Source organism: Vicugna pacos, chromosome 7, assembly GCF_048564905.1.
Source record: "Vicugna pacos chromosome 7, VicPac4, whole genome shotgun sequence".
In the NCBI taxonomy this organism is placed as follows: domain Eukaryota; kingdom Metazoa; phylum Chordata; class Mammalia; order Artiodactyla; family Camelidae; genus Vicugna; species Vicugna pacos.
In genome coordinates, this window is record NC_132993.1 from 10,628,318 (window position 1) to 10,643,870 (window position 15,553).

The 15,553-nt window shown below is 41.9% G+C and overlaps 1 protein-coding gene across 2 annotated transcripts in view; it reads left to right on the forward strand.

Annotated features, from left to right (window-relative positions):
• KEL (Kell metallo-endopeptidase (Kell blood group)) overlaps nucleotides 1-15,553 on the forward strand; it is a 193,693-nt gene that overhangs the window by 158,758 nt on the left and 19,382 nt on the right. Inside the window, exons 2-4 of one of the 2 annotated variants that reach the window (XM_072964298.1) lie at nucleotides 14,564-14,673; nucleotides 15,011-15,124; nucleotides 15,338-15,426. The gene's annotated coding sequence lies outside the window, so the exon portion shown is untranslated. Of the gene's footprint in view, nucleotides 1-14,563; nucleotides 14,674-15,010; nucleotides 15,125-15,337; nucleotides 15,427-15,553 lie in introns of those variants that run through there. The other variant, XM_072964299.1, reaches the window with a different exon arrangement.

Genomic DNA, 15,553 nt, shown 5'->3' on the forward strand with positions numbered 1-15,553 from the left:
TAATTGTTGAAGCAAAACAGAACAAGTATAGAAGGGAAAAAAAACAATTCAGTAGAGTGGATTTCGGGCTTAACTACTATTTCTCAAAAAGATAAAATTCGCTTCTAAAGAAAAGTCTCATTCTATATTTAAAAGCAGAGCCAATTTATAAAGTTTAAAAATAGAAGACGAACTAAGATATCACTACTAAATTATAGGGTAAGTGTAAATGGCTTTCACTACACTAGAGGACAATGCATAAAGTATTCATCATAATAGTCACTGTATCAAATAATGAAAAGGCACAGTGAAGAAAAGAACACTTCAACAATTTTGCATTTAGTCAGCATAGCATTAAAACATACTAATGAAAACTTGTTCAAAATGGAGGGAGGTATGGCAGTGGTCAGAAGTCTCTCTGCAGCCCCACGAGTCCATGGACTGACAGGAGAGCGCCAGCTGCCAGGCTGTGAAATCTGTCACAGTGTAAAGCCATACCACCCACAGGCTGCTCCCAAAGGATCTAAGGCACACACGTTCCTGGAGACACGGGATTCCTCTGATTGACACTGCAGCTTGGGGACTCCCCAACGATTTCCCCAGCCTCCCTAGACCACGTGGCAGTCTAAAATACTTCCACCCACCTTCTCTCCCTCTGCCAGTCCCTCCAGGTCAGGCTTGCATTGTGACTGATGCCCCTCCCAAGCCGTCTCTGGCTCCCTCCCCATATTTTCTCTCAGGCATTTCCCTAATAAACACCTGCATAATTAATCTGCTTCTCTGATAACCCAGACTAACCTAGAGAGTGTGAGAAAATAATGCATTTGTGGTGAGAGTGCACAGTATCAGGATGGGAGCGACCTCAGCAAGTCAGATAGCAGACATGCTAGAACCTTAATGTGGTAGATGTGGCAAGAGGAGGAAGTGAGAATTCCACGTAACAATCTAGTGATTTCCCAGATTGGTAGATCCCAGGAGCAAACACAGATTTTCGGGGAGGCAGAGTTTGGCACTTTGAGAAGGTCCCAGAGAGGACCTTGAATGTAGGAAGTGTTCGTACCAGGCAGTAACTGGGGGTGCATAATTGTGCTTGGCTCATCTATCCCAGAGCCGAGGGCCCAGGGGGCAGGATCAAGCATCCTAGGCAACGGTAATGGTGGAGTGGAGCTGAGATCCAGTCCTCATGGAGATTATAGCCAGAGGTGGACACAGGAGTTCTAAGGCATCAGTCATTGTTCAGTAGGAAAGTGATGACCCAGGAGGCGCATCCACCACAGATGAGCTGTTAGGAGCACCAGCTCTCATCACAAACTCTCATACTCGTACAAAGACCTGCAATGTAATTCTTTTTTTTTTTTAGAGGGGAGGTATTTAGGTTCACTTATTTATTTACCTTTAGAGGGGGTACTGGGGATTGAACCCAGGACCTAGTGTATGCTAAGCATGCTCTCTACCACTTGAGCTATACCCTCCCCCCTGCAATGTAATTCTTATCTGTTAGGATTACTTCAAAGAGTGGTGGTGATTCTTAGGGCTGGGAAAGGCAAGAACTGACAACATCAACATGATAAAATAATAAATGAAAATATTAAAGACTCGGATGATCTGATTGTTCAGGCAAGTTAAACAAATGCTTATGAAATTAGATGAGAAAAATGCAAAATATACTTGTGTACACTGTTACCCCCAAAATTATAAACAGGCCATAGAGGTATTTTTAAAATACCAGCCACCAGCCGCCTAGCTGCAGGAATTCTGCTAACACATTCTCTAACCATAACCCATTTGAAGAACAAATGAATAATAAAAATATCAACAAATTGTTTAATTTCTTGGCATATTAAAATACTTTTTTATAAGTAAAAATTGGCTTAGGAAAGAAATTAAAAATGCAATAAAAACTATTTTAAAGTAATAATAAACACAGTTCTGCATATCAAAATGTGTTGAGATGTGGCCATAACAATGTTTAGAAGAAAATGTACTCATTTGAAGGTCTTTAATAAGAAAAAAATGTTTAAAAAGGTATTAATGGAAAAACTATTATGCTGTAAAATTCTAGAATAGAACAAAGTATTCATTTAAAGCAAACTAGGACAGTAAAATAAAAGCACAAATGAATAACATGGAAAGTAACTGGTATAAATTATTTGTAAAATTAAGAGCTGGTTATTTGAAGAGGAGAAGAAAATGAATAAACCTCTGATAAATGTAATTAAAAAGACAGAATACTTCTAGTGCATACAGAGCTCTGAATAGATACCCATACATCTCCCGTCACATTTCTTGGATATCTGCAACATCTGCCAATTAAAAACATCAAAGTACACACATAGAAATTAATCCCCAAATTAATCTCCTTTGCTGGCTTCTTTCTGGCCATCAAATGTTGCAGAGGTCCATGCTCTGATCTCTTAGTTTCATCCCTCAGTGATATCATCTGGTCTCTTGGCTTTTAAGATAGTCTATTTAAATTCAAAGTTCCGATTTGTTGTCTGTATCCTTGACCTTTCTCCATTGATCTCAAGATGTTTGTATTGAATTTCCTACTCGATAGCTCCGCTTTGATGTCTAATAAGCATCCTTTAATGTAAGCACCTGAAACAGGGCTTTCTACATACACCCACTCACAGCGTGTTTCTCCCTCAGTTTTCTTTCCCATAATAAATGACACCACAATTCATCCAGCTATTCACGTATCAAACTTAGAAACTATGCTTGATCCATCTGTCTCTCATCTCATTGCACACGGAATCCATCAGCTCGTCCCACTGGCACTGTCTTAGACTATACCTAAATTTCAGGTGCTTCTTACTGCTTCCTTTGCTATCACGTTAAGCCATATCTTTATCATCTCTTGCCTGGATTTCACAGTGATTCTAACAGTCTCCTGCTTCTATCCAACACCACCTCCCCCAGGAGACTGGGTGATTCTTTAAAAACTGTCTAATGACGTCCCACCACACGTAAAAGAAAGTTCATAGCTTTCTCTCAAATTGCCTGGCTGACTCCTTCACTCCTTCTGCTCAGATGCCAGATCACGTTATCAAAAATGGAACTGCATCACCGCCACCATCCGTCTCTCTCCAGCCCCCTTTCCTGCTTTATTTTTCCTCACAGTTGCGGGGACCTAAAACAGCTACAGCCGCTGTAACTTCCTGAAACTGCAGCGTTTACTTGCATGTGGTTTATCTGTCTGTCTCCCCCTCAGGGTGTCAGAGCACTGCACACACCCTTGCCCTGTCCCACCTCTATTACCTTTTTTTAAAAAAAAAAAAGTCTACTGAGAATCGGCAATTTCCCAAAACAGGCAGAAAGGTGGTCCCATCGTCTGAGGCTGTGGGGGCCCATGGTCAGAGGCAGGTACCATGAAAACAGTAGTTTCTACATGTGATTAGAGTTTTTACACCAAACTGAGAAGCTACGACCGCTGTAGAAAACAGGTGTACTAATGCGTACCTGCTGGGAACACAGACAAGGCCTGGAAGGGCTACCTGCCATCCAGAAATGTGAGAAACGGACTTGAAGGTCGCTTTACTTGGATTTTCTTTCTAGTTCCCGGGTGGAGCTTGACTGGGTCCTTAATTTCTCTCAGTGCATCTCAAGATTACAGCTTTAATGCACCTTACAGAGGAGAAGCTTAAATCAAAGAAAGGATTAAAGAGTTATTTTATGGCTTCTCACTACTCCAGGAATAGCGTATAAAAGTGTTGGGAGAGAAGTTTTGGGGTCATCTTGACAGTCTGCAAGCCCTCAAGGAAACTGGCTGTACTTTTAAGTGGATGTCAGAGAGCTTAGGAACAGTAGCTTGGACAGAGGCGTGTGTCCTGTAGCTTCGGACACCCACAGACAGGTCGTCTCCAAATCACTTCTTTTTGGGAAAACCACAAAGTGTGGTTCTGAGCCTTATCAAGAATGGTTAGGCATTCCAGGCTCAATTAACTCACTAGTCTCTTAAATATAGATTGTAAAAATCCAATAACACTCTTATATTTCAAACATAGCATTGGCATCGAAATGCAACCTGCTGTACTAAAATCCAGTTACATCCGCCAGTTCTATATTTATGGACCACAGGCTTTAGAAAATGTAGAGGACAATCTGGAAAGCAAAGTCAGAAACTTTCATTTCAAAATAGGATTTGGTTGGGAGACTCCATTCCCCAAGAAAGAATTGTCCTGGAGAACCCTTACCAAGATAGTCATACACGTAGATCTTTTAGAGCAGGGCTGGAGACAAAATGCAGATTTTCTTGTCGTCATATGATAAATCCCAAAGTCTAATTTTGTTCAATTAAGAAGTGAAAACAAGGGGGAGGGCATAGCTCAAGTGGTAGAGTGCATGCTTAGCACGGATGAGGTCCTGGGTTCAATCCCCAGTACCTCCTCAATAAGTAAACTTAATTATTTTTAAAAAGAAGTGAAAACAACCTGGGACTACACTTAGGAGAATCTAGTGTTAGGAACCCAAATGATGGAATCAGGATATTGTTTCTCTCTCTCTACTTTTAACTCTGTCCCCTGAATATAAGCTCTATCCCACGTAGGCTTTTAGCAGCGCTGGGGCTACGTGCTGTCTCCTTTACGCTAGTCACACTGGACGGTAGCAGAAGAAAGAACTTCTAACAAACGTGTGTGAATGAAAAATACCGCAGACCATATCAGTAAACAAATAATGCTGAAGCAATCAGGTCATCGGCGGCTGCCGCCACCCCCCAGCAAAGACAAGCCTGCAGTCCAGCCTCTCACAGTGGTGCCCTCTGAGCGGACTCAGAATAAGAAAGGACAGGATACCGGCCCTAGATAGCTGGGTGCTCGTCAAAGGAATGAATTCAGTGAGCCCAAAGGTTTGCTTCCTCCCATACATAGAAAAGCTCTAAATTCTTTAACTTGAGATGCCTGGTTTTCTTTAGTTAACAAGTAATCTTTTAATGTTCCAACTACTTGGTCTTTGTTGTAAAAACTCCTGTATATCCTAGCTCCTCCCCTACCTCTTCGGAGCCGCCCCTCAGAGCCATCTGAGAGGATGTCATCCCAGCTAGAGTCCTCCCGCCGAGTAAGACGTAACTCTCAACTTTTAGGCTGTATGTTTATTTCGGTCGACACATGTGTCTTGGAGTTCTTAAAACTGGACCAACGTAGGACATGTGCCCACTCTCGAACCAATCTCCGCGGCCAGGAGGATGCCCGGCACTGTGTGATTATAACAACTAATCACACTGGCGGGGCTTTGGGGTGTGGGGGTGTGTGTGTGTGACGTCACTGACCGCCTTAGGTCAGATGGGGTCCACCCCCAGTACAGTGGGTGGTGCCAGTTTCACCTAGCCTGCATTTACAATGGGACACAAGTGGAATAGATATTGGGGAGTTCATTGGAGTTATTACTGGGCCCTAGATTTCAAGTGATTTTTGTCTTCTTTTTTGTGTTTTTTTTTTTTTTATTTTCAAGTTTGCTATAATGAACATGTATTTTGAATAAAAAACAAAATGAAACACAAGGTAAAATTAGAAATCAAGAGAATATATAGCAAAGGAGATGTTTTAACTGATTAAAAAATGTTAGGCACACCGAATACAATCAAAAAGATCAATGAAATGAATGACTTTTTAATAAAAAAAAAGCCAATAATGCATTTTTTAAAAATGCATCATAATTGGCTCAAGAAATAGAGAAGAAGAAGAACTGAAGGGGACAATGAGTAAGTTACCAAAAAGGCACACTTCCTTCCTCTATCTACCCTATTCACCAGAATTTGAAATTTTTCTTTAAATTTTCAAAAAAGTAAATAATCCCTCTTTGGCAAAGCATGGTATTATACCTGGGGTGGACATTTGTCATATTTGTGGGTGACAAGTATCTTTTGAACACCTTCCTCTCTTTGGGGAATGTCCCATATTATAAATCCCTCTTCTCCAGGGTAGAACCCAGGCCACGCTCTCCCAGACCCTCCTGCAGTCAGGCACAGGCTGTGATATAGGCTTTGCGAATCAGAGACACCTGAACCAGGTATCAGTTGCAAAGTGGATAAATGGGAGAAAGAGCATGAAGTATGGATCAACGTTGGGCAAACATAGTGTCAGAGCTTCTACTCTCTGCTCCCCAACATCACCGATGGGGGCCATAGGGTCTGGGCAGCAGTGGCAGCAGGAAGGGGTACTGGGCGAGAGCATGGTGTGATGCTGGTATTGTTGCTGCTTGGATTCTGATTCTCTCTCTCTGCCTATCTTAGATATTCAACTATCTTTGAATACATACTATCTGATGAAACTACCTAGAAGAGACTCTGTTGCTTGCAGTAAGGATTCAAACTGATACATTATCCAGTTCATTCTATGGGACGCTTATAAGACCTGTCTTGCAACTTGACGATCATTTTTAAATTAAATCTTATGTTTCAAGATACCTGAAAAGTCACAAGCAGTTGTAAGGAATAATACAGAGCGATCCATGTACCTTTTACTCAATTTCCCCCAATGGTACCAATATGCCAGACTATAGTACAATTTCACAACCAGGATATTGACGTTAGTATGACATTGATACTGTCAACACCCAGAACATTTCCATCACCACGTGCACCCTTCATGTTCCACTTTTACAGCTATGCCCGCTTCCATTCTAGCCTTTCCCCTCCTTAACCCTGGCAACCACGAATTTGTTCATCTTTTCCATAATTTCGGCATGTAGAGTATATTATGTAAATGGAAGCATACATTATGTAATCTTTGGGGATTGACTTTGTTTCACTCAGCATAATTCTTTGGAGATTTATCCAGGATGTTGTATGTATCCATAGTTTGTTGCTTTCTGTTGCCAAGTAGCACTCCTTGGTATGGTTGTTATAATTTGTTTAATCATCCACCCATTGAAGGATGTCTGAGTTGTTTCCAGGTTGTCTAATATGAATAAAGCTGCTACAAATATCCGTGTACAGGTTTTGTGTGAACATAAGTTTTTATTTCTTTGGGATACATGCCCAGGAGTGCAATTGGGTGTCATATACTAGTTGCGTATTTAGTTTTTTTACGAAACTGCCAACTGTTTTCTAGAATGGCTATAGCATTTTACATTCCCACAGGCAATGTGGGAGTGATTCAGTTTCTTTCGTACTTGCTGGCATTTGGTTGTCACTGTTTATTTTAGCCATTCTGATATGTAGTGGTGACATCTCATTGATGCTTTAATTTGCATTTCTCAAATGGCTACTGATGTTGAACATCCTTCAGTGTGCTTATGTGTCATCTTTATACCCTCTTTGGAGGAATACCTCTCCATGTCTACTGCCCATTTTCTCATTGGATTCTTTATTTTTTAATACTGAGTTCTGAGAGGAATTTTAAAATATAAATGTTTTAGATGTTAGATACTAGTCTTTTGTTAGATATGTAGTTTGCAAATTTTTTTTCCCCAGTCTATAGTCTGTCCTTTCATCCTCTTAGCATGGTTCGTTGAATAGCAAAAACTTTTCATTTTAATGAAGTCCAACATTAATTCTTCCTCTTATGGATTGTGCTTTTGGTTCAAAGGGCTGAAAACCAGGAACACCATTGTCTAAGGGCGGGAGAACACAGATGTCCCAGCGCAAGTAAAGAAAACAAATTTGCCCTTCCTCCGCATTTTTGTTCTATTTGGGCACAAAGCAGATTAGATGATACTATATACACTGGTGAGGGTGATCTGTTTTTCTCTCCTGCTTCATTTTGAGATACAATTAACATATAACATTGTGCGAGTTTAAGGTGTACAATGTGATGATTAGATACGCATATAAAAAAGTGAAGTGATTACCACAATAAGATTAGTTAATACACCCACCACCTCGTGTAACTTTTTTTTTTTTTTTGTAGTGAGAACATTTAAACCTACTCTTTGGGCAACTTGCAACCATATAGTATAGTATTATTAGCTATAGTCACCATGTGATATATATTAGATCCCCCCAGTTTATTCACATTATAAGTGGAAGTTTGTACCCTTTGACCAATATCTCATTTCTCCCAACCTCTGCCCCTGGCAACCATCATTCTACTCTCTCTCTGTTTCTATGAGTTCAGCTTTTTTTTTTCCTTAGAATTTGCATATTAATGATACCATATAGCATTTGTATTTCTGTGACTTATTTCACTTAGCATCATACACTCAAGGTCCATCCATGTTCTCACAAATGGCAGGATTTCCTTATTTTTTATAGTGAAATAGTATTCCATATACATTATATCACATTTATATGTCTTATATGTAATATAAATAAATATATATGTATAGTATGTGTATATATGTCACATTATCTTTGTCCACTTATCCACTGATGGACATTTATGTTGTTTCCATATCTTGGCTACTGTGAAAACTGTGAATAATGCTGCAGTTGACACTGGGGTGCACAGAGCTCTTTGAGAACTTGATTTCATTTCCTTTGAGTATATACCCAGTAGTGGGATTTTTGGTGAATTATATGATAGTTCTATTTTTAATTTTTTGAGGAACCTTCATATTATTCTCCATGGTGGCTGTTCAAATTTACATTCCCACTAACAGCTCTTATCTCTTGTCTTTTTGGTAATAGTCATTCTTATAGGTGTGAGATGATACCTCATTGTGGTTTTGATTTCCATTTCCCTGATGATTCTTGGTATAGAGCATTTTTTTCACATTTCCTTTTGTATGTCTTCTTTGGAAAAATGTCTGTTCCATCCCTCTGCCCATTTTTAAGTCAAATTATTTATTTTGTTGGTATTGAGTCATACGAGTTTCTTAAAAATTTTGCGTATTAACCCTTACGTATGGTTTGAAAATATTTTCTTCCATTCTATAGGTTGTCTTTTCATTTCATTGTTCCTATTGCTGCAGAAGCATTTTAGGTTGATATATTCCCCCTTGTTTATTTTTGCTTTTGTTGCCTGTGCTTTTGGTGAAATAACCACAACATCATTGCCGAAAATCTTCTTCCCTATATTCTCTTCTGGGAGTCTCACAGTTTCAGGCCATACATTTAAATTTTTAATCCATGTTTAGTTCATTTTTGTGTGTGATGTAAGACAAGGGTCCAATCTCATTCTTTTGTACGTGGATATCCCATTTGTTGAAGAGGTGATTCTTCCCCATGGTGTATTCTGGGCTCTCTTGTCAGTTGACTGTATAGGTAGGGGTTTATTTCTGGGCTCTCTATTCTGTCGCATTGGTTTATACGTTTGTCTTTACGCCAGTACCATACTGTTTTTTGTTTTTAGATTTTATTTTGTTGGAGCAGTTTTAGTTTTAGGTTCACAGCAAAATTAAAAGGGAAGTACAGAGATTTTCCATATGCTCCCTACTCCCCACAAGCATAGCCTCCCCCATTTTTGACGTCCCCCACCGAAGTGATATACATGTTACCACAGATGAACGTACGTTGACATGTCATAATCACCCAAGGTCTGTCGTTTACATTAGGGTTCACTTATCGTACATTATATGTGTTGGGACAAATGTATAATGACATATATTCATCATTGTCACATTGTACAGGAGAGTGTCACCACCCCCAAATCCCTCTTTGCTCCACTTATTAATCCTATCCTCCTCCCTGACAATCCCTGACAGCTACTGATCTTTTCCCTGTCTCCATAGTTTTGCCCCTTCCACAGTGACATATAGTTGGAATCGTACAGTATGTAGCCTTTTAGGATTGGCGTCTTTCACTTAGTAGTATGCATTTAAGGTTTCTCTGTGTCTTTTCATGATTCGATCTGGTAGCTCATTTCTTTTTGGCACTGAATTATATTCCACTAACAGGATTTACCACAGTTTATTTATCCATTCTCCTACTGGAGAACGTCTCTGTCGCTTCCATGCTTTGGCAGTTACAAATAAAGCCATTATAAACATCTGTGTGCTGGTTTTTGTGTGGACATAAGTCTTCATCTCCTTTGGGTAAATACCAAGGAACACAATTGCTAGATGGTGTAGCAAGAGTGTGTTCAGTTTTGTAAGAAACTGACAAACTGTCTTGCGAAGGGGCTGCACCGTTTTGCATCCCCACCAGCAATGGGTGAGAGTTCCTGTTCACCTGCATCCTCGCCAGCATCTGGTGTGGTCACTGTTCTGGATGTTGGCCATTCTAATAGATGTGTAGTGGTATCTCATTGTTGTGTTAATTTGCACTTCCAGAATGACGTGGTGTGCAGTATCTTTTCAAATGCTTATTTGCCATCTGAACATCCGCTTTGGTGACATGTCTTTTAAGAGCTTGGAACCATATTTTAATCAGATTTGATGGCTGCAGTGGGAAATGCAGCTCATGCTCAGCATCTCTCTACCTACCTCCTTTCTAACTTGCAACTGCAGTGTTGGTCCCTCCCAGGCTGATGCTTGGGAAGGGAGGAGCAGTAAGGGATGGAAAATGTTTCACATTTAATCTGGTGCCGGAGCTTTCTAGGTCAGGCTGATACCCAAAGCTGTTGGATTCTTCTGTGGGCTCTTCAGAGTTCTTCTCGCTAGGAACAGCCACCTTTCGTCCTCCAAACTGGATTTCGCTCCCCCTGGCTTGCCCTTCATAATTCTGCCTTAATGTTTTCTTCCAAGGGTGTGTGCCCAGCCTCTTCCTCCTGGGTGGCCTCTTTGCTGGCAGGAAGCCCTGCGGCATGAACCTCACAAGTCGTCTCACGCCCCGCTCCTTTGCGAGGGGTCCACAGGACACAGAGATAAGTGCACCGAATGTGCATGTCTGTAGAGGTGCATCGTGTGTCCACGGCAGCGTTCTTTGCGGTGCCATCTCAGTGCAGGTTCCCAACCACAGTCTTTATAATTTTCAGACATAAGTCATGTGCTACTTCCCGATATGTCAAGTTCTTCGAATCATTCTCGTGACCCTCCTCTTTGGCTCAGAGTGAATGGTAAACACGATTCATAGTGAGGGAAAGAAAAACCACAGTATCCCCAAATTCTTTGTAAAGAAGCCCCAATTCTCCAAAGTCTGCAGCCTCTCAGCAAATTCATAGCCTTGTCTGATATTCCACTGAGATCTGAGACAAACCAAAAGTGGAAAAACCAGGTTCACAATCTTTCATCCTTTACTGAACAGATGGTCTGATACTATTGTATTGCTCTTGGAAACTCTGAAACAACATAAATAAACAGATGCGAGTGATGATAGCTATCACTTGCTGTTGGCCTACACTTTGCAAGGCAATGTACAAAACACGCATTACTTTCCTTAGTCCTTCTGCTGATCTGTCATAGACGGTATGAGGCTTTTGTTTTACAGAAGAGGAAATTGAAGGTACAGATTGATTAAGAGACTTTCCCAAGATCGTGTGTCTGTAACTGGTAGAACCCAGATTCAAATCCACTCCAGGCTCTCTAGAGCTAAAATTCCTGCTTTACACTAGACCACATCATTTCTGTTGCATGAGGCGCTGAATATATTTACTGAGGGTATCAGGTGAAGAATGGCAGAACCCAGGCTGAAGCAGAGGGACGGAGGAGGTGAGACCATAGGGAAGACGTGGCCCATTGAGATGTGAACCCCTCTGAGGGCTCTGCTGCTGGGAAGGAGAAAGAGAGAGAAGACCAATACAGTCTGTCTTAACAGTTCCAGGAAAAGATAAACATTTGCAAATGAAGGAGACAGGAAATTACAACCCAGGAAACAATATTTTCTAGACTATGTTCTGTGTGTGTGTGTGCATGCATGTTTAAATAGAGGTAAGGGAATTAACTGAATTTTAAGGGAGAAACAAAGGAAGAAAAGGAGTAAAGGAAATAGCTTCCCAGGTTGGAGATATGACTGTGGGTCTCAATTTCAATTCAGAGTAAACTTGCCCTGTTGGGTGACAATGCTGTCAGTCTAGTAGCTAATAAATGATATGGGTAGCAGGTGCTCTAACTTGAGAATCAGGGGCATTGGTAAAAAAAAAAAAAAGGTATAATATGTATATCCCATTTAGCCTGGTTCCTGGAAGAAACACACATGCAGCAGACCTGCATGAACCTGTGTCCTAGATCCAGGCCCATCCAAATGCAGCCCAAAGCACAAACGAACACAGCTTACCTCAGCAGAACAGCGGGCGACACACAGATCTTGGAACGTGAGAGTCACTGCTTGTTTTCCCAGCCACTGAGTTTTGAGCAATTTGTTACAAGGCATTTTTGTGGCACTTGTTGACTAAGACAGTGGACTTAGCAAGAGCTGATGTCAGTTCTTCTTGAGGACACATACCCTGAATTGATACCTGTGTCAGTTAGTGTCCTGTGTCCAGAGTATTGCCCTGGACACCTGTTGGATTGGGAAGGAGAAAGTGGTGGATTGGAAAAAATATCAAGAAAAGTAAAGAACAAGAATCCTCTTTTTGAGATGGATCGACGTACACATTTCGAACTTCAGTCTTTGAAGCGTTACCTTTACCACAGTCAATACCAACCCAACTATTACTGTTAAATACAGTTTTGGTTGATTTATGAATTTAAGTAAGCAGGGATTACATATTCTAGTCTTCTAGCTATAAAAGAAGAAGGATATTTGGAAATTAGAATAGTCAAAACATTCCATCTACTTGTCACTTAAATTGTTTCAAAAGCCATACATTCTTCTTTCCCAGATGCGATGCCCCTAAACCGCCCCCGGGATCTGTTTCTCTCTCTTCTTGTCAAACTCCCCGGCATTGCCTGGGCTCTCTTAACTCTGGTTCATTCAGAAACGGTTTATTGCTCCTTAGGAGGTAGCTGCTTAGTTGTTATCACTGAATCAAGTGATCTTAGAAGGGAAATGCCACTGGCACACACACCTGAGAGGACCACGATATGCAGATGAACGTCTCATTCTTGATTGTGATACTTTAACCGCTCGAGATGGTGGCTGGTGGTGGGTGGACAACAGAGGTCACAGTCTTTCAAAGGGGAAACTGGATGTTTGAGTGTTTGGTGAGTAACAGCCCCTGAGGCAGTCACATAGCAAGGTCAAGCAGGGAAGGATAGTTACAGAGTTTAGACAAAAGAAGATTCCGACTAGGAAGAGACTTCCAAAAACTGAATCGTAATGACTGAAAGTTTCAATTATTAAGGCTTGGGTTTCATTCCCAGCTTTGACAGTTACTTCCTTTCTAACTCTGGGTAAATATATTGGACTTCCATGTATCTCAGTTTTCTCTTCTGTAAAATGGGGGAAGTAGATTTTATGTCTGTCATAGAATTTGTGAGGAGTGAGTAGAAAATTGTGTATAAACAAAGCATTTATTGTAGACCCTGCTCCATTGGAAGTACTCGGAAAAAAATTAATTTTTTTATAAATACTATTATTATTTTGACATTATTATGATATCAAACAGAAGATCCTGGGATTAGAATGGACTGGACAGAACCATTAAAGCAACCAGGAGGCAGTGTCTGCGAGGATGAGTGTGTCTGCTCCGTGAGCCTGGGCTTGGTTGCGAGCTGGAGCTGCCTTAGCGCCGCGTGGTGACTGCTGCCCCAGAGGTGCGCGGTGTCACTGGGCAGGCCGTGGTGGCGATGACGCTGCAGACTAGGACGTGGGAGATAAGTGATGTTATGCTCCAGAGACAACAACCAGAACAGAGGTTACTCTGCCTTCAGGCAGCAGCAGGGTAGGGAGGGGTGGCCTGGCAGCCGTATCTCCAGGGTTGGTTTAGCTTCTCCAAGAGGGAGAAGGGCTCATGCCACACTTGTACCTCAACCTACTCTTATCTAATCTGAATGTCCCTGTTATCAATTTCCTAGGGGAACATCAGCCTAGAAGACTTGGTGGGTGGAAAAAGAATGGGGAGGGGAGTGGGTGTGAGGGAAGCCAAAAGCTCATGGGCAGAGTCGTGGGCTTTTGGGGAAGTTAAGTTATTAGAGAAGATGTGATCGATTTGCACCCAAACAGACCAAAGAGCTCTCAAATCATGAGTCATCGATTCGCTCTCAGTTCTTAGCCAGCTGGCATCACTGCCCTCCTAGTCATCCAGAAATAAACTAGGAAGCTCATCTGTGACTGTTACACGCTGTCTCCCACCCCCAATCAATCAGTTCTCATGACTTTATTTTCCTCCATGATTTTTTTCTTTTGGTGTGTCCCCTCCCCTCTGCCCTCACCCTGGACCAGCCCTCACTCCATCTCTCCTGTACCACCGAACCAGCCATTGTGTTTCTTGTCTTATCTAAACAGTCCAGATCCCAGTACCACACCAGCCTTTTGTCGATGTGATTTTCATCACATCGAACTCTTCCTCTGAAGCCCTCAGTCCCTCCTTTTCTGTGTGTGAAGTCCTGACTTTTCTTCACGACTTTCACGATCCTCTACAATATGGCGTCCATCAGTGCGGGAGCTTTATTCCCTTTCTTGGGTCATGGAGCCGTCCTTACCCCCATCCCAAGAAGAGCACCATAGCACAGGGCTGACCAGGGAATACTGTCCAAGTCTCATCAGTGTGACTATCCCAGTTAATCCCATTTTGCCTGGGGTGGGGAAGCGAGGGTCAGAGGTGAAATATTTTCTCGCAGAATTGTGCTCATGGAGACCCCAGGTGAGGACTTAGCACGATGTGGGAAAGAGAGCTTCTGGGTTAGCATGCAATTCATTGCTACAAATATTTATGAAACATCTTAGGTGAGCGTGAAGGAACAAGGGACATTGTTCCTGCTACCAGCGAGTTTGCGATCAAGAGGGAGATGAAAATACAAGCCACCTGGGTAATAGAAGGCAGAATGAAAGAGCAGGTCAGTCATGCCTCTGTTGACTGGGGGGGGAAAAAAAGCACAACCTAAAAATTGAGAATTATGTTTCATTTGGTGGACTTACTGAGGACTTCAGCCCAGGATACAGCCTCTCAGATAGCTCTGAGGGGCTGTTCCAAAGAGGTAAGGGAGAAGCCAGGATATATGGGAATTTTTGCAAAAAAAAAAAAAAAAAGTAGGAGAACATCAAAAGATTACTACTAATTAAAGAGAAACCAGACATCGCAAGTTAGTGAATTTAATGCTTTTCTATGTGTGGGAAGATGCAAGAGTCTGGACTTACTGAAATGATTCCTTTGATGTGCACTTTACTATCTAGGGCCAGTATCCTGTTCCCCGTCCTGAATCCTCTCAGGGTGCTCCGACGGAGGCAGGTGGCCACAGTGGCGGATGGTTTTATGGCTGCAACATCCTTTGCTTACTGATACGGCAGGTGACATTCTTTGTCCACACTTTCATTCCTTTGTGGAAGGTATGAGTCCCTGCAAGGTATTCAAAGGCAAATATTACCTTCATTTTCCAAATGGCAAAACTGACCTGCCCGAGAGTTCCAGTGGCTTGTTTATTGTCACAGGGCTAATAATTAGCAGATTAGTCCCCTTGTCTGTTGGTCTTTTTCATGGACTGCTCTGCCTGCCACCAGCAGGGCTGTGACACCCCCAGGGAAGCCATCAAGCATCAAGGAGGATCAGGCGCAGAGCGGAGAGACATCCTGAGAATTGACGGACTCAAGAGGTTTCAATCATAGAGGAAAGGAGAGAAGGAAGGACATTCCAGAAATAAAGAAACTCTGAGCAAAGGCACAGAGCAGGACCAGAGGAGCCACCCAGGGCAAGACTGCGTGGGGAGACAAGACTCCCTC